At 42.7% G+C, this 19,086-nt stretch overlaps 1 protein-coding gene across 7 annotated transcripts in view; it reads left to right on the forward strand.

Moving 5' to 3' along the window:
- The window catches only part of MAF (MAF bZIP transcription factor), a 194,578-nt gene that overhangs the window by 53,575 nt on the left and 121,917 nt on the right, over positions 1 to 19,086 (forward strand). For 2 of the 7 annotated variants that reach the window (XM_068956327.1, XM_068956319.1), the window contains one exon: positions 11,814 to 15,641. The exons of 2 other annotated variants lie outside the window; for them this stretch is intronic. The gene's annotated coding sequence lies outside the window, so the exon portion shown is untranslated. Of the gene's footprint in view, positions 1 to 738; positions 1,780 to 11,811; positions 15,642 to 19,086 lie in introns of those variants that run through there. 3 more of the 7 variants (XM_068956320.1, XM_068956322.1, XM_068956328.1) reach the window with 3 other exon arrangements.

Genomic DNA, 19,086 nt, shown 5'->3' on the forward strand with positions numbered 1-19,086 from the left:
CTGGGATGGATGGGTACTGCAGGCTCAGAGGTTACCAGCACGCCTGCCACGAGCAGGGCGCTTGGAGAGCCCTTTGGGGCTGCACAGCCTGCTGGCACCGGGCTTGCTTTAGAGAGCCCATCTAACTCCTTTATTCTCCAGAATCATCTTTGTCTTCTTCTAATTTCTCCTGTGTTTAAAGCCCTGTGCACAAATACAGTGTAAGCCTTAGAAGATCCCCACTTATTCTAATCTACAGGTCAGCTCCTTACTGGTGTCCGTTCAAAGTCGCAGCAGTCCCTCCGATCAGCGCTGCGACGGGTCCCCGTTCTGCGCTTGGTCCCTCAAGGCTGATTTAAGCAAAACAAAAACAAAACCTTTACGCAGCCCGGCAGCTACAACTGACTTGGGCACAAACAAAGGACAATCACAACATGCATTCGAGTACCTTCTTGTCAGGCAGTTGAGGTAGAATTTCATTTTTGTGTCTCATCTTAATTTTGCACCATGATATTTGGGCCCACAGGTTTGCAAATCAGGCCTTGCAGTGTTTTTTTAAAGAACCCTCAATGACTTCTGTAAAATCCTGAGTAAGTATTTGTTATATTAAGAGTCAATTCTGCTTATTGTCTCTTCATGAAAGTAAGCTTTTCACTGACCTAGATTTTGCTATTACATTTTCCATTTGCTATACGTGTTACATTTGCAGGGATGCAAGGTCTTTTGTCTTTTAGTGTGCTCTCGCGCTTGCTTTTTCAGCTAGAATCGTACTCGCTGGCCTGCGATGGTGCGATCGGCTTCCCTGGAAATGGTTGTATCATTGAAGATACTGGCCTCAAACAAGAAGCAAAAAGCTATGGTAGACGAATCCCTAGGCTGCAAAGACCTGGAGGAACAGCCGGCGACCACTGCATTAGCAGCAGAAGAGCATGCAAAGAGAAAAGGGTTACAGGTTTTTCAGCAATAGCAATTTAGAGGGAGAAGAGAAACTTAGAAATGAGTCAGGAACTGGCTTCCTTTCAGTTAAAAGGAATAGTCCTCTCCCTGGATATAAATTACAACCATCACTAAGGACACAAAATTGCATCTGTCCCAGTACAAAGTGCTTGCTTTTAATTCTGCTCTCAGTTTTAACATGTCATGAAAGAGATACCTGTATTAACAGCAAGAGGTGTAAAGCTTTTGGGGAGTTATTATTATCATATTACATAATAATCGTGTTTATGGCTGTAGTGCCTTAGGGCCAAATTTATAAGCACTGTGGATGGATTACATGAGTATTATTCTGCACATAAACATTTTGCTCTATGTCCCCGTTGAAGTCTTGTGAACCGGACAATGTAAACAAATTGCCGTCATCGGGGAAAGCCGGTTTTTTAAGTCAAGTTTCCCTGCGGACTATATTTGCCCAAAGGACACTTGCCATAACTCACACGTCTCTTGTGTCTATACCACGCTAGAAAAAGGTTTCACTAGCACATGTTAATCAAAACCTCTTCCTTTTTGGAAAAAATGGCATCTTTAAACTAGCGAGTGTATTTTTAAATACAGCCACGTTATGTTTAACAGCATGTTAGCATATGTCAATTAACTTGTTTCTGCAGAGGGCTGACCGGAGCTGCCCCCCTCCAGCCACCCGCTCAGAAGGTCCCTGGTGCACGCAGAGTCAGCAAAGGGAGCACGTACCCACCCCTCCGGCCTTTGAAATTTGGCACCTACTTTCCCAGGTGGTTTTAAGTAAGATGCTGGACTTTGCATGGATGTGATGACGCGTCCTCTTCTGCTGGCTGTGTTGCACAGGTGATGGTCCGTGATGGAGGGTTAAGTGGGCCGGGGACCCACCTCCAGGTGCCGCCAGGCAATATTTCCACTCGGTGCAGACGCGGAGCCCTTCTAGATGGAATAAATAGAGATTTTTCTTGTAGCGTTGTGCAGTCGCGCTCCATCCTTGTACTTGCTTCAGGTCAGACTGAGGAGAAAAGGCGCTCCGCACGCACATCCCTGGATCCCCGGTGCTGCTGCTGAGGGAGGCTGTGCATGGCCAGAGTGCCCCAGCATGCAGAGCAACAATTTTGTGTCCACGTGCCGTGCATCTCCACGGGCGGTGCTCCAGTCCCCACTAGCAAACGTGGAGGGCAAACATTGACCCATTGCACAAAAATGCAGCAAGCAGTTTGTCTGGGAATAACGCCCTGTGAGCTTGTGCACCAAGTGGCAGGACCTTCTTTTTCATTGCAGCCGTGAAATTATTTGAGATGAGAAATCATTGGCATGGGAAACGCACGACTCTAGCCTCATGGGCTGGAAGGAAGAGGCAAAGTGATTTGGCTCAGGAGAGCCAACTTGAGTTTTCGCTCATGCTTCTCGCCCGAGTGGTCTCAGGTCATTCATATAGGGGGAGTTTCTGTTGCAGTGGTCCATGTAGCTCCCCACACTGGCTAGCTGGGAGCCGTGCTGGTGGGGCCAAGTCCCCTATCTCCTGCAGCTTCCCTGGGGAGCTCACGTCCCGGTGGCCCACTGCTGCAGGACTGTGGCCTACTGGAGTCCCAGCCCCACCAGTTAAACACCAGATCCGACATGTGGCAGCAGTCCCTCCAGAGGCAGGTAGACCCAGCTTTGCTTCAGCTGTGCAATTTGGGCGGTACTCCTTTTTCCATTCGTGATGAGTAAAGACGTGAATGATTCCCACACGTTCTGGTGTTAGTGGGCTCAATAGCATTCACCTAGCACAGATGATGTCCAAAAATAGGCCCTGCCTCCTGCCAACGTCTTGCACATGTCCTTAACTTTTACGTACTGGGAATGAACTCCTGGCACCCCTGCACTACATGGGAGTTTTTCCATTCCCTTCAGCGAGTTCAGAGTTTCATTCTGCATTATCGTTCCACTGATTTTAAGGGGCCTGTCCATGGGGCACATGCTTTATATTTTTAGCATTTACAAGATGATCAGGAGGGAGAAGCATATGTTTTTCCTCTGCTCAGCGAGCATGGTTGGACACGCTGCTCTGGCTGTAGCCGTGCGGGGTCAGGTTGTTCCTGGCCCTGGACCCTTTCTGCCGGGTGCTGCCCTCCTGCCAGGTGGCTCCGCTGCCACGGTTGGTGTTGTGGAGCTGAGCCGCGCTGGCTGAAACGCATTTTTGGAAGCAGGGTTTATAAATAGATGACTTCGACAAAGCATGTCTGCCGTGGACTAGTTAGGCTGGGACGGGGGCAGGAACTTCCAGCCGGGGAGGAGGACGAGCAGCTCCCGGAGACCCGGCAAAGCCACGAGCGCAGCGCGGGGAATGCCGGGATGCCGTGACCTGGGGTGTGGGCGCTGACCTCTTGTCTCCCTGCAAGACCAGCTCCCAGACCTTTGCTCATGCAAGCCCTGAAAGGTCCCATTTAAATTAGTAGCTGAAATTACCTCCTCCCTCCCTGATTTTGACGGGGGCGGATTTTCAGCTACTGGGCTGGTGGAGGCGATTTTGCTCCTGAACGTAATTAACAGCATCGGAGTCTGGCCCTATGGGACCTAGTCCATCCCTTATATTAAGGGCGACGGCCATTAGATTCTTTGATTTCTCTGGAGACATCATAATATTTTAAACTTATTATTAATTACAAATGTATTAATCTGTGAATAGCATTAACAATATTTCAAAATATTGTAATTTTATCCTAGCCAAACCCTGTGGGGGAAAAAGTAGTTTGGGATGAACTGAACAACTTTATAGACAGTGTGCTTTATAACCAGATGGATTTTCCCTGGTTAGTTCCATTGCTATCTAATATTGGCGGAAGATTAAAGATACTGAATCAATGGCTGTAAAAGCTTACATTAAAAATACGCAGTAAATGAGAGGAGGAAAATTTCATTAGAGGCATAAATTGTAGCAATTGGAATGCACGCAACTTCTTTTTAGTATTATAGTGACAGTCACCCTTGAAACTCTTTCTTTTTTTCAAAATGTTTTCTTTTTGCAGATGAAAAAGAAAAAAAAGAAAATGACCTCTAATATTTTGAAATATAGAACTAATTACAGTAGGGGGTGATCCCGATCCCACCGAAGTCAGCTGCAGCGTTCTCCATGACATTGCAGGATAGTGCCTCTATTAAGAAATAATAAGGAAGTGAGATACTTTAAAGAGAGAGTTTAAAAATGAACTGACTCTGTTGGCCTCTTTTGTAAAAATACCTTAGAGCCACTTTTATCAAGTCAAAAGGTTCATTGAAAAGAGAGAAATTAAAAGATGCCGCTCATGGAGCCTGGCAAAACATGAAGTTTGCAACAAATATGTCTCCAAATCCAATTATAACATTCAAATCAAGGAGGAAAAAAAAAAGTATAAAAATAATGAAAGCTTTCTTTCTACTGAAAAAGTATACTTCGAAGTGTCCAGACCTAAGGGAATTTCCAAGTCAGCATTATAGTGGGGAAAAAATGTAATGTAAATGAGAGTGCAATAATCAAATTTTTCTGGTGGAAATAAGTGCAGCTGTTTGATGTAATTTTGACACGCAGCATAATTTCAGCATCAACACTGAAGTTTAAAGGATCAGTCTGTCTTCATGAGATTTATATACAGAAAAGCCGCTCAACAGGAAAATCTAAATCAGACGGGTATGCACATTGGGCCTCTCTAAGATAGAAAGCCTTGTAGGATATTAGTTGCAAATAGAAAGATAGAGATGACCCTTTTCCAGTAATTTCTAGGCACCCTTTCCACTTGAAAATCCAGCATGATTACGGTATATAAATCACAAGAAATGTGTGAATGTTTTCATGCTCACAAAATCAAACATTTGTTTTATGCCTCTAGCACCAGCTAAGCTATTTAAGGCTGCACACAGTTTTCTACAGTGAGTTACACCGGGCTCATGTCGCTATGTTTATTGCAAATGTGATTTTTAATGTCATGGGGATACATTCCAAACAGTCAAAGGAGGGCATGCCTTTGTCATTTTACTCAATACTGTAGCCTATATGAAATATATTTGTAAATTTGGCTTCGTTTCCGAATGGAGACAGATTCACACACCCTTACAGCCAAACTCAGCACAAGAACCAACAATTAAATGAAGCCTGAGTTCCAGTCCAAGGGAGACATATACTCAATTTAATTTTTAAACAGCTTAATTAATGGTTTCAGTTAAAGGAAAGAAGTGAAAATGGGTCAAACTATGTAAACATGGGTTAGAAAAACACGGTGTCCAGCCAAAGCATTATAGAAATACTTTTAAGAAGAATGGTTTTAAAATTTAATTTAAACATGGTTTTCCAACATAGGTGAAAGCCCAGTTCAGACAAGGCCCAAGCCACTTTTATGCCACAAAGAATTACCAAGGTACTCTGAGAGTTTATTTAGTCTTTGGCTGTGCTGAGGCTCTGTTTCACTCTGCAGCCATCGTTTTCTCCTTGCTGCCAGCGTGCTACCTTTCAGCAGCCTAGAACTCACCTAGTTTTGAAGCCGATTTTAATCACCGGTGGGACTTGCACGAATGATACAAAACATTGTTCACAAATATTTACTGGAATTTTGAAATGAATTGGGGTAGGCTCTGCAATTGCACTTTTCATGTTTGCTTTCTGCAAATAGTCAGGTTCAAGTTCTTATTGACACGGCTGTGATGGGTGGGCGCCCTTACAGCAGTCTCAAGGCCAGAAGGGTGCTGTCGCACCGGAGCAATCAGGGAGCAGAAATAACACCACGTGCCTTGTCTGACCAGTCACCGCTACCTAACAGCTCTCGAATCATGGAAAGAAACAATTACTGATTTGTACGTAATTCATAAAGTCCGTAGGAGCAAAGTAACAAAATTCAGAAAATTTCCATCTCTCGTCCAGAGAATGTTTGTATGTAGAGAAAGGGACTTCCTTTACTCAAAAATATTTTTTGCCAAATATTTTATTGGTTCTTAAGTCTTGACTTAAATAAGCAAGGGTAAAATCATCTGAAAGTGATTAAGAATGGTATTTTTTTGTATTTGTATGTGACCCTATAAGTTAGTGTGATAATTTGAAGTTTCTGCTTCAGAGGGGGCAGTGAGTTCTTGGGCATTTTTGCTGACTTACAGTTAACTTCCAGGGTCTTAGCTTTTTAGTCAAAACACCTGCAGCGTTTCCAGTTTGTTTGTTTACTTACTTGTTTTAATCTGATTAAGTTAATTCAAAAAAACGAAATGAAGAAGAATGAAGAAAAATTTTAGGTGATAAATAATCAAGATTGGCTCAAGGTTGGTGTCACCATGCATTGCTTTAGGAAGCTGTCATGAACGTCCACTTCATCAGTACGTTTTACTAGTACAAGAAACTTTGGGAGTTTTAGCCTAAGTTTCAGCCAAGCCGTGTCACATGAAAAGGTGCTCAAAATTGTCCTTGTTGTGCTCAGCGTGCAGAGCGAGTCATGCAGGAGATGCTGGCAATGTCTGAAGGTATCGCAGGTCTATGCCAGCCTCTCCTTGGGAGTGGGAGGTCAGGCTTTGGGGCCATGTTCACTGGCGGTGGCTTTTCATGGTGTTAACGGCTGGTAACCAAGACACTGGCTGTTGTTTCTGGCCTTCTTGATCCGAACGTTTTTGCTTCCATTTTAAAGGACAACATATTCTATTAAGTAGAATGAGAATCAGCTGGATCCTCTCAGCACTCTGTAACATCTAAGAAGTGAAACTGATATTATAAAAGGTCTTCATAGTGAAGAGCAGAACTCAGAGAGTGAATTGGCCTTTTCTAGCTTGTTCATGAAGTCAAACATGTCAAAAGGTTCTCTGCTAGGCAAAAGAAAGGTGTAGGAGAGGATTTTATAAGCGGCAGTTGGGCAATTAATGTTAACCATCAATATCAGAATGGCTTAGATTGCATGATTAACTAGTAAGAGTTTTGAGCTGGCTGGTAATTTTAGATTAAATAGCCAAGCAGCCAGTGACTTGAATATTGATGAATATCCTGTGTTTTATTAATATGCATTCTCTATAAATTAGAGGCTTAGTACACAAAGAAGAAACCTAATGCTCTTGCTATTTTTCATTGCCACAGGTAAAGCTGAATAATTCATAGCAATTAATTTATTTCACTGATTTAGCCTTTGTGTGTGGGGGGGGGGGTTGAACACAAGTAGTCTGCAGGTAATTTTGTTCACATTTATTTATTATAAATAACTCACCAAACACATTTAAAGACTAAATCTTGGTTGCAGAGAATTTTTTATATTCTTAAACTGAAGAAAATAGGAGGAACTTGGCAAAACTGCAGGCAAGTCACCAGTCATTATAAAAACCCAAATGAATTTTGAATTGCAAAAAAGCACAGTTAATTGCAAATACCACCAAGTTAGAATCAGACTCATGTTGCTCTGTGTCGATTGGTGCAATACTGGTTACATTGCATGTTTCTGCTCCTTGTTTGATTGATTGTAATCCTTTAGGATGCAGATTTTCATACAAATATGTTTATGTGTGCAGAATATACTACCTGCAGTTAGTTCCTTAATGCATTTAAAATGGAATAGGTGAAATGCTGCTCCTTTTTAAAGCCCAAGGAAATGTTACCATTGACTTGAGAAGACGTAGGATTCCACCCCTGATGGAAATGTTCCTGAAAGTCGTTTTTTGGCCAAATAGAGGAATGACATGTCCGACTCAAATTAAATTTTTTATTTGTGCAAAGTTTCAGCGTATCCATCCATAACTTTGTGCGGTTTAGGCAGGGAGGAGCGGGTGCAGCTCTGTGTACGAGACGAAATGTTTCAGCATGAAGATCGTTTGCCCATCCTGGCAGCTGATGGTGTGGCCGTAGCCACAGCAGTGTCACACAGTAATATCCAGAGCAAGTAATATCAAGAAACACAGGAGGAGGAGGAGGTGGTTGGATGATTACTGTCTCTCCCTGTTGCCAGTTCTTACAACACACTGCACAGCAGTGAGAGTTGCATACGGCGCAATAAATCATTGCCTCATTATGCTGCTTCTCTAGATTCGTTTAGGGCACCTACTCCAGCACCAGCTCCAGAGGATTGTTTGCTCTTTGTAGAAATTCCCCTCAGATATAGACTTCTGTTTTGATATGGAGGAGGAGGGGGGAACACCCTCCATGTCTTATTTTTAAACTAATTTCTTAGTATACACAGCAATTTACATTACAGACCTGCCTAAGAAAATAGTTCAGGAAATGTCTGGAGTTTATTTTAATTTGTAGGTGGATGATTTTGCCAAGAGGAGGCAAGGAATAAAAGAGGGTTTTCATGTTTTGTGACTTGTCGACATGAAGTATTAGCAAAGGAAACACAGGGTCTTCCTTTCCTCCTTCCTTCCTCTGTCCTTTTTTACTTCCTTCCTCCCTTCTTCCTCTCTTCCTTTTTTTCTTTCCTTCTTTCTTTGTTTCTTGTGCACACAGAAGCTGCTGATTCCTTACCTAGGCAGATTATGGTCTGTTCTTCTCAGTAAAAGAAGCCTAAGTACCTCCATTAAAAAAATATTGCGAGGCCCTCATTCACCTTTTCCATATCTCTTTAGCCAGCCCTAGCCTACGGCTTATGCAAGAAGGCACCAGTCTCACAGAACAAGATTTTTTGACACTTGGTTTTGATTTAAGCAGACAATCCTCCTAAGAAAAAGTGTTCATTAGTTGGCCTAATTTACTAACAAGGAGCAGTATTCAGCCTTGCAGATTTTGGTAAAAGAGTATTTCTTTAGCAGTGCACCAATTGATGCTGAAATATCCTAGACTGCACCTGCAATGAATTTGAACTGCTGGAGCAGAGGCTTCAGAAAGCAGGTGTGTACACTGCAACAAGGCTGGGTTTTGCTGCAGTGTGACAATGTGATCTAGGATCTGATCCAGACTCCTTGGAAATCAATGGAAATTCTATCCTTGACTTTAGTGGGCTTTGGATCCAGTTCCAGTTGTGGCAAAGTGGTAATAAAATGACTCTAAGGGAGGTGGGGGAGAAACTTTCTGGCTTAAAAGATTCAGCAATTTCTGTTGATAGGTTTCTTTATACAAGGAATCCTGACTTCATGTTTGAATGGTGTTTGCTCACATCCCTCCTCCTAGTCAGCAATTCTTTGAAATGCAGTAGATTTCTGTTTGGTGACCATTAACGGACATCTTAGCTGGACAATGAAATTTCCTAGATGATTCTGATGTGAAACTTGAAATCATCAGAAGTTTGCTCAAAACGTGATCTATCCTCACTCAGAAGCTCCCTAAGCTTTCTGAACCTTTCAACAAAACTGGATGCATTTAAAGCCATAATGTAACACAAAACCAAGTCGGGTTCATATAATCTGGGGGTTCCTTGCACATATTTGTGCGTGCTTGTATCTCAGAGACCTGGATATAAATTTCCTTTGATCTTAAGATCTTCCAAAGGACTTAGGAGTAGATGTGCTGAGGTCTGGTCCAGAGAAGAGTTTTTCCAACACCCACTGCAGCCTGAGTCCCCCATAAGCACTGGGGACTCAGCAAGAATTGTACCCATGTCTTTTAGATGACAGTGCAGTGATGCCCTTCTAGATTGATTAAAGAAGGGACATTGACTGACTTTGAAGGGAGCCACATCCACCCTTCTTCTGCCAAAAAGGCAGCGGCTGCAACACGAAGCCTCAAGAATGGGGCCTTGCTCCTCCAAGTACATGGAAGACATCCAAGGGTAACTGGATAATGCAGATAATGGGATAGGGTTTCTCCCCTCCTCTCCCTCAAATACCATATAGCTAAATTTTAGCTATTCAGACTTAGGCCTTAGGAGAGTTTTCTCTGATAGCTGTTTAAAATATGAAACAGCTAAGGAAATGAGCTCTTTTTGTAGGTTACATAGGATGTTCAGTGATTGAGAACGTCAAAAGGACTGGTAATTTTTATCTTGGAAGGGACTTCAGTGGTGATGGGGGAGATTATGCTGCGGCACGGTCTTCTGCTGTTGTGAGGACCAGCATGAGCACCCAGACGGTGCTAGCAGAGGAAAGAGCATTATCCCTCTGGCGAACCCACTCCTGATGATTTTACATGCTGTCACTTTGGGGTGTCTGCCTAGAGAGATGCTAAAAAGGCCTAATTATCAGAAGATACTCAGTATCTTAGCAATATCTGGTCTCTTTAAGGCACCTTGAGCTGGCACTGAGAAATATTGGCATCCAAAATTACCACTTTTGAAAATCTAGGCCACTGAACCTAATATGAACTATTAGAAACTAGAGATGAGGGAGCATTTATGTTGGAGAATGCTTAGTGGCTTGAAAACTACAAATAAAAATATTTCATCCTTTTATGTGTAAATCTCTTTCTCTTTGATACAAGAATTGAAAAGCTGTCTAGTTTCCTTGTAGTTTCCATAAGTAAGCAGCACACTACTGTATCCCCTCGAATGCTATTTAGGCTTTATTTAAAGTGTAGACCTGTTAAGGTCAGGAAGGCTCATCAGTATGCTAAAACTGAACCAAGTGAACCTTACGCCTAAAACCAGTAAACAAGGAGGTCTTGAGTACCATGGTCCCCTCCTGACAACGGTGCGATGCAACAAATGGTGAAGCACCAAAAGATCAAAGTGCTTTTTCAGAGATAACAATAAAGTAAGAGCCAGAAAGTCACAAAGTCCTGATGCAGGTGTCTGCTATTTGAAAGCAGTCTTTCTCATATATGACAGTGCTGGCCCGCTAAAAAGGGACATAGGCAGGAACTGCAAACTGGGTATAATAGCATCAGCAAATTTTGATCACATTTCTGAGCCAGTAAAAGGAACGAAGAGTCACTGTGAGATACCCATGTGGAAGGGATTACTGTAGCTCACTGAACTTGCAGCAAGCATATTGAAAAGAAACTTTTTAATGCAGACATGTTTTGCACCTATTCCAGAATCATTTACCTCTGTCTGAGCGGACAGTTTAATCTGGGTCCTGTTGAAGTTAATAGTTGTCTTGCCTGTCAGAAGGATTATGTCCCTAAATAGCTATTTTAGGAAGTGTACTTTGCTTGAAGATAACACAAAGCAGAGGATGGATGATTAACACCAATTAGGATTATTTACGAGAATCTAGAAAACAATAGGTCTACAAATCATTCTCTTATCAATTGCAGTTCCTCCTGCATAATTTACTCATCACTGGGCAAACTGTGTTTCATTGTTCTTAAAGCAGAGATCCTATTCATGTTAGCTAAAGTTTGTGGAAATGTTGAAGGTACAATATGACCTAATAAAACAGCAGACTTCTGGTGGTTTTCAGCATTTTTTATTTCATGAATCCCCTACAGTTTTTCCCTGAATATATTTAATGAATTTAAGCTGACTCACAGTAGCCTTGCTCTGCTGGGGTTGCACTTCGGCTGTGTCTATACTAGTGTTTTGGTTTGGAACGATAGGGTGGCTTTGCAGAGGTGCCCTGATTGTCTCCATTTATTGTGTACTAGTGCAGTTGCAGAGCAGTTTTGGTGCACCTAGATTCCTTCTAGAGGAGACTAAATGGGAAACTCCCCCAAAGCGTTCCAGTGCTTAGTGGGGACGTTCAGCTCTCATCCAAAGGGTGAGCCACCCCACTGCTAAGTCCTGCAGTGAGCACGTAACACTCGTTGCTGGTGGAAGGCTCTCAGACTGCCCAGAGCTCCCCTGCCAGCCAGAAGTGGATCTCGCGCTATAGAAAGGGTGAAGTGCTCTATGTATTGCCCTTTTTGCTGGTGTTTTTGGAGGAGCAGCTCCTGTGACTCTCTGCTGCTCCTCTTTGTTCCACCAAGACTTCTCCTGATTCTCTTTTCTGTTTATTAACTGCCCTGTCTTTTCTAGTTGTCCCTCCTTGCTACTCTCCTTATTTCTTCTATTTTTATCACCTTTTGTGATCCCTTTTCCAATTTCCAAGCTTAGTCTCCCAGGAGATCTGGAGTGGTGACACCTGGACCCAGAGGAGATCACACTGCTTATAAATCTGTACCATGAGGAGGCCAAAAGTTTCTTCAGCAGCAGGAGGTAACCCAGGACTGCTGACAGGTATGAGGACCAGAGAGCAATGCCACGTACATCAAGAAGATGAAGGTGCTGTTCTTGAAGACGGAGACTTTGGGGCAGCATGGCAGTCCTGTATGAAAAGCTGGAAGAGATCTGCGGGTGGGAACACACCACCAAGCCAGCTGCTTACTTGGTTTAGTCCATGGACCTCTGAGGTCTGCACACCAGAGACTGAAAGCTTTTGACTGACCCTAAATTTCCTTTCTGACTGTGGACTTTCGATGTGATAGGAGTGGCATGAAAAGTTCAATATATCTGCTTTGCCATAACTTTTTTCAACCTGCTAACTATCCCAGGACTACTTTCAGTTAAAATTACTGGGACTTAATTACATGAGACTTAATTCCAGTTGCTTGGTCAGCTTTAAAAACATATATTAAAATGTGAACCACAAGCACAGCATTTTGGGAGCCTCTTTGTCCTCTCACTTTACGTTGATGAAAGCAAAGAAACTGCCTATGATTCTCCACTTTATTATATCTATTCCAAGTCCATCTCACTTCTGGAGAGACAGTTCCCAGAGTCTCATCAGTTTAAGGGGGGGCACAAACTACCCCTTATTTTAAGGCTTATGTTTTTGCAACAGTGTAAACAATATATGTTAGCCTTCTGCTTACACATTTTTTGTGAATAAAATTTATTGAGGCCGGAGATGCTGATGTAAAATCAGCTACACTGATTTTACACTGGATAAGAATTTGTACTGAAATTTTACCTAGAAGTGTGGATTTGGATGCTTCTTGCAGTGCTTAATTGCAACAAAAAAGAATGGGATGGGAGAACCAAAGGAGGGGCATGGGGAAAGGAAGAAAGAGAAGGTAAAAGGACACAGAAGGGAAATGGTAGAGTTGAAGAATAATACTGGTTATCAGAGCATTATCTGAGAATTCTTATGATTAGGGTTTATTTTCTGTCTGACCTCTCTATTTTGTTATAATCTGCTGCTCAGGTGATCAATAATAAATGGCCTCCAAATTTCATTGCTTTGGCTCGCCTTCAGTAGAAGCTTTTGCATCCATTTGTTCCTTTCTGTAAGATCTTGTTTGTGTTAAGGCATGAAGACTTTCTGTTTCTGCTGGGCTTGGCTTGTTCTTCTGGTTCATTAGTGTTATTATTTAGGTAGGAAGAGTCCCATAGCAATTCATGGAGTAACAATTCTATCTATTGCACTAGGATGATCAAGGATGCATTGCAGCTGATGTGCAAACACAGGTGTATATCCTGAGTAGGGTTCCCAGCTCCACTGAGCAGATGAAAGAAGTCCTTGACAGAGTCAACATCAGAGGTTTTTTTTTAAACACCCCCAACTAGCTAATGGCTTATTCTTCATATCTTGGCAGTGTGCTCCTTCCTTCCCCTGCAGGAATGCTAGACTGGCTCTGCAGCTTTGTTTTTTGGTGTTACAGCATGCAAAAGAAATGAAGCTCAAGACTCCGACTTGTAGTAGCTCATGCTGCTTTGTCCTCTGCAGCCTGTGATTGCCTTACCTCAAAAGAGGTGAGTATAGCAGACAGTATGTTTCTTTAGAGGATGATCTGCTATAGTTGGTACAGCCATGCTGGAGACAGCTGCTTGTACGGGTTGGCTGTTGTTTCTGGGAGCTTGCTGTTATATGCTTATGGGCTGAGCGTTCAGCTTGAGAGAGGAGAGGAAATGACCTTCAACCAGCTGAACGTGGAACAACAGGAAACCTTTTCTTCGAAGCTCCTGGCATTCCTTTCCCCCCCCCCCCCCCGCCCCGAGGATCCAGCACTTGGAGACCATTTTGACAGGCTGTCAGGTTTTTTTTTCAGTGTTTAGAGACTGTGTGTATATTAGCAAAGTATGTTTATGATTCATGGCAAAATGGTGTACGTTGATTTAAGTGATGGACTAGTCATTCTGTAATGGATTTGAGAATTCCCAATCAGATTGTGCTTAGTTTTATCAAGCAGGAAGCTGGCAGGCTGTGTTTTAATCAACTGATAGCATCGCTTGGCAATTGGCATCCAGCTAGTGAACAGAGTATTTCTCAAAGACCAGCTTGCTAAGTCACAAGCAGCCACATCCACCCATAGATCTTTTGGGTCTACCTCCTATTTATTCTGTGCAGGTTGTTACTTTCCCAAATAAAACTTCTAGCTCAAAGTGCAGAATGATGCAGCACATTCAGGCACTCTACCGCTTTTTCTGTAGCGTTGGAGGGGGAGCAAAAAGGGACAGAAGATATTTGCTCAGTCCTTTAGGAAGCTATGTTGAAAGAACCTCCTGGATATAACACAAAATCCCAGAACCATGCCAATTCAAAGATCTGTTGTTAGCACAAGTTTTCTGAGAACTTGCATTCCATAAGCACAATGAGTCTGTGTTGCTGGGCCACACTTAGTGGGATGGAGGCACAGCCTTTGCTCCTCCCTCTGGGTCAGGCTGTTCCATTTGACTTCACCACCTTAAAAAGTATCCTATATTCTGACCTGTGCCAACAGACATTGGAATGGCTTCCTTCCTGACGAAACACATCGGCCTCTTTATTATCTCTGGGAGAGACCAGCTCTTGTTGAACATCTTAACAGTGCAAACCCTCAGGTGCCATAGCTACCTTAAATGATTTCCTACTCAGGATTTATGTGCTCTCACAATTATTGAGCTATGCAGCCATACACTCCCACGTAGCTGTACGCGAGCGTAGAGCCAAACCCGGGGAGCTGATTTGTTGTGCCTAGCTCCCGCACAGAAGTTGCTGTGCTTAGCAACCTACCTCCAATACAAATATATCTGCTACTGTGAAGAGCAGTCTTTGTAAAGCACCAGAAGGGACTGATCCCCCATGATGATTTTATCCAGCAGCTGATGAGGCTGCTGATACAACTCACTGCAGTGGATCTTGATACTGCCTAAACAACAACGGTCCTGTCTGAACTGCTTTTCAGCTGGCCAGCAACGGCCACACATGGAGAGCAAGCGTGGGGTTGTCCATACGTAGCCCTCAACGCTATCTTTGGGGAGGGGCCCCATGTCCCACCCACACCATGGAGCACCGCTCTGGATAAAGGCAGATACTGCCTTTATGCCAGAGGTGGCTCCAGCAGACCCAGTGCCAGTGGGCAGGGAGTGCTTTGCTTTTGGAAGGGGACAGAGCCCCTGGGGATTTACTTGCCTCTCCTGTGTTCATCACGTATCCCTGTGCCTGGGCTAGGGCACTTGTGCCTGGGGAATAGGTTGGGCGGCAGAGAGCTCACCCATGGTTTTCAAGGGTGAGATGAGAATGTGCTCTTGGCAGTCCAAAAACACAGCTTTAAACAGGTCTAGCTGTTTTTGTTTAAAGAGCTGGCTGTTTGCTTATGGTTTTGCTAAGCTTAAAAATAGATTAATGCTCCGTATCTTTTCATGTATGCTCTGTGAGAAAAGAGGAAGGGTGTTGGTTCCCACTGCTCAGGGAATTCACATCACACCAGCTTGTGGTCCACCCTGAATTTGAACGGGTGAGTTACCAAATGAGGCATCGCAAGACCTTCTTCCGTGCGGGGCGAGTCTCCAGCTCTAGAGAGAGCCAGTAGGTCGGGTCTTGAATCTGGGGGAGGGGACTTTGCTGCATAATCCTGTCATTTGAAATTTGTCAAACCTTTGGGACCCTCAGAGATGAATGGTGATTGTAAGGATGTAAAATAGTAATGGTCACAAAAAGTAATAAAAAGGAAAGTGAAGTGTAAGTACCGGAGTGGAATGATTCATCAGGAAATTGTGCTCTTGAAATTGTGTTCTGAATCCTGTGTGAGGCAGAAGGCGTGATGAGTAAGGGCCAGATCCTGGTTTGTGCAGATGAGTTGAAGATGTGTTCAAGATTAATAATCATCCCCTGTAATTTAAGGGAACATCTTAACATCCATCTTTTGATATTGTCTGTTTACCGTTACGTGAAAATCAGAGAAACTGAAAAAGATCACTGTCTCCAGTTTCACATTCAACTGAACACTTCACTGGAAAACGCCATCCAGTGCAAGAACTGATGCTAAAGTTTCCAATGACAGAATTGCAAAAAGAATATGTAAAAGTAAAGCTGAAAAGTCTTGTGCGTTCTGTCCCTGGATTTGAGAACATAGGATTTCCACAGGGTGTTTTTCTATATAAAATACCTATTTGTATGTTTTCCATTTTTTTTCTTAAAATAGCAACGTATCTTGGACATATTCAATAATTTGAAAACATTATAATTAATTCATCTGAAACTTATCATAAAAAATGAAGGGGAAAAATCCCCCAGCTAGATGTCAAGAGCCTCATCTTGACTTTCCTACCAATGTTTCAGGGGGTTGGGTTTACTTAGTACAATCTGTTTGCTCACTTGTATAAAAAAAACCTGCTGGTGGAATCATCTAATTTCCAAGAGCATCTCCAGGGACAGGAGGCCACATTACAGTATCACACATTGTATGTCATTCAGGCAACGTCTCCTGAATCATAAATCCAGTAGAAAGCAAATGGCACTTGAATAGCAGATTTTCCCTCCTCTGAGGGTTTTTTCCCAGCACACTGTACTCTTCCTTGTGTTATCTGACTCCTTCCAAGGTAAGTTGCATCTGTGTCACAAGTGAGCTTCAAAGTCTTTTGCTCATCTCCATTCTGCAGTGAAACAGACTCTGTGTAACACGTGTAGCTCTGCTGCATCTGACTCGCATCCCATTGGACACTACTTCATACATAGCTTTTGTTTTTTTCCCCCCTCTCATCTTTGGGCTCTCATTTGTATCATCACACTTACCCATGTTTTTGTGCCTGTAGATGCTGTTGTGTGAACTGTGGTGAACTAGAGCCAGTCGAAAAATAATCTGGCCAGAGAAAAGCTTAGAGTTTCGGATGGATCAGTTCCCTGCTCTGATTTGCTGCATTCCTGTACAAAAAAAAATCTGCTTGCACAAAGTCAGGGTAGATACAGGATAGACAGGACCTCTCTAACACAACAGTGGGGCTCACTCAGGTGTCTGAACTCCTGTCTCAGTTCTCTCAAGGATTTTGGCAAAGAACTCAAGAAGTGATTATATGGTCCTAAAATACTCCAGCAAGGTCCTAAAATACTCCAGCAATCCCTTAACATCCACACAGTCAGGGCTTCAGTTTTTAAGATTTGATCCCAATTATCTTGGAAACTTGCTAGTTACTGTAGAACCTTGCTAGCCACTTGCTAGGGACACGAAATCCAATGCAAAGGTGCACTTACAGCTTCCCCAAATCTCTGCTCACCAAACCTGTTCCTTTAATGGGGTCCTCTGAGTTAAAAAGGTGTTGATCCTGTTGCTCTAAAGATTATTTTTAAATTCAAATCTTAGGCCAAGACCTCAATCCCAGCTCATGCAGCTGACCACAAAGACCATAATCAATTTTATCTTGAATGGTAAAGCCATTTCAGACTGCCACTCCCACTCTCTATTCCTACGTGTAAGAAGTCAGCATTGAAGTAGTTGGTCTGATTTGTACCAGATTATTGTGACTACTAGTTCACTTACAGCACAACTGTACTGCAGAAAAATAACCCTAGCCCTTTTAAACATTGAAGGCATTAGGAAAAAGGACAACATTAGGACTAAAAACAGTTCAGACAATTTCTCATTTCCATTTATTAAAAAAAAAAAACATAATTGAGACTTAAAGAAAGAAAGAAAAGCCCTCCATGACTTTAAGTGCAAAATCCATTTTAGTAGCAGGAAGCTGTTATATGGTTAGAGCAGTTATTTTTATTGTCTGTCTGGGTATAGTTTTTAACTGCAGGCTCAGAATAAATCAATAGTGTCATAAAGCCGCTCTCACCCTGTGCCCTTTCTAAAGGGACATTGTTCAGTGTCTGCACTGGATGTGACACAGACCGGTGCTTTGATGCACAAAATTGTACCTCGACTGCTGTTCTGAGGGGGACCTCTAAGTGTGACATGTATTTAGCTATATCTCATTGTTCATATCATCTCAGAGCTGCCAGTTTTAAAGCAAAAGAAAACCCCCGCACACACAAACGCACAGAAATGCTTTAGTGAAATAGGATGGGTTATTCTGGCTGCACTGTTGCAAGTGGTACTTCCAATGAATTTGTCTATTCATAAATCTTCTCTAGTGACATATTTCCAAGACTTTCTAAGAAGAGAAAGTGTAGAGTGATTCATAGTTTATTTCCCCACAGCTTAAATCTGCCCGTAGTCTGCTCCTTAATGCAGCAAGGAAGGACATAGCAGGATCTGACTGTAGGAAGCTGAAGCTCGACAGAGTTGGGCTGGAAGCGTGCCTTTTCAATAGCAAGAGTAGTTAACGGTTGGAACAGTTGGCTGAGGAATGTGGTGGATTTAGCTTCACTTTCAGTCTCTAAATCAAGAGTGAGTGTCTTTCTAAAGATATGCAATAGCTTAAACAGAAGTTACGGCTTTGATGCTGAAATGAGTGGGTGAAGTTCTTCAGCTGTGTTACACAGGAAACAAAACCAGATGATTATGATGGTCCTTCTCAGCCTCACTAATCCATTAAATCCTGGTTTGGGGCCTTTCACACTTTGGGGTTTAAAGCAGCCTGTTAGGCTTTCTGGATGGTTTCTGCAGGCAATAGACATGCCAGAGTGGGGTCTGACAAACTCCTTCTAAATGTGTGTCCAGAATTGGCATACTTTATAATTTATAGCACTTTAATCGTTGCCTCCAAACTGAGTTCCATATCCATTTTCCAGTGCAGCCGAGTTCACTTCTTGCGTTCTGTGCAGGGTGGATTTTGTTTTGCAGAGCAAATATGCATTAGAAATATGCACCTCTAGTTATCGGATGGCCCTAGAATAGTCACCAGTAACATGGAAATCATGGAAAGTAAACCTTTATGGATCAAATTATTAAGAGATGTGTTGTCAGAAAGGAATGCCCTAAGTTAAATCATCAGTCCTCTTGCTTTTGCATTGCCACTACCCCAGGTTGACACTTCTGAAAAAGGCATGAAAACGGTAGCTGTGCTCCAAGTGGGAGGTGGAGACAGAGAAAATCTGTATTCTGTCTGTGGGAATCTATGCAGAGGCAGCTCTATTTTCGCATCGAGTCGCAAGCTGATCGGTATTACCTTGGTATTTGTTTTGAGGATGGCTCTTGAGAAATGGAATTGGAATTTGGATTTAGCAGGATTAAAGAAAACAACA

The sequence above is a fragment of the Struthio camelus genome, chromosome 10 (genome assembly GCF_040807025.1).
Source record: "Struthio camelus isolate bStrCam1 chromosome 10, bStrCam1.hap1, whole genome shotgun sequence".
Lineage (NCBI taxonomy): Eukaryota > Metazoa > Chordata > Aves > Struthioniformes > Struthionidae > Struthio > Struthio camelus.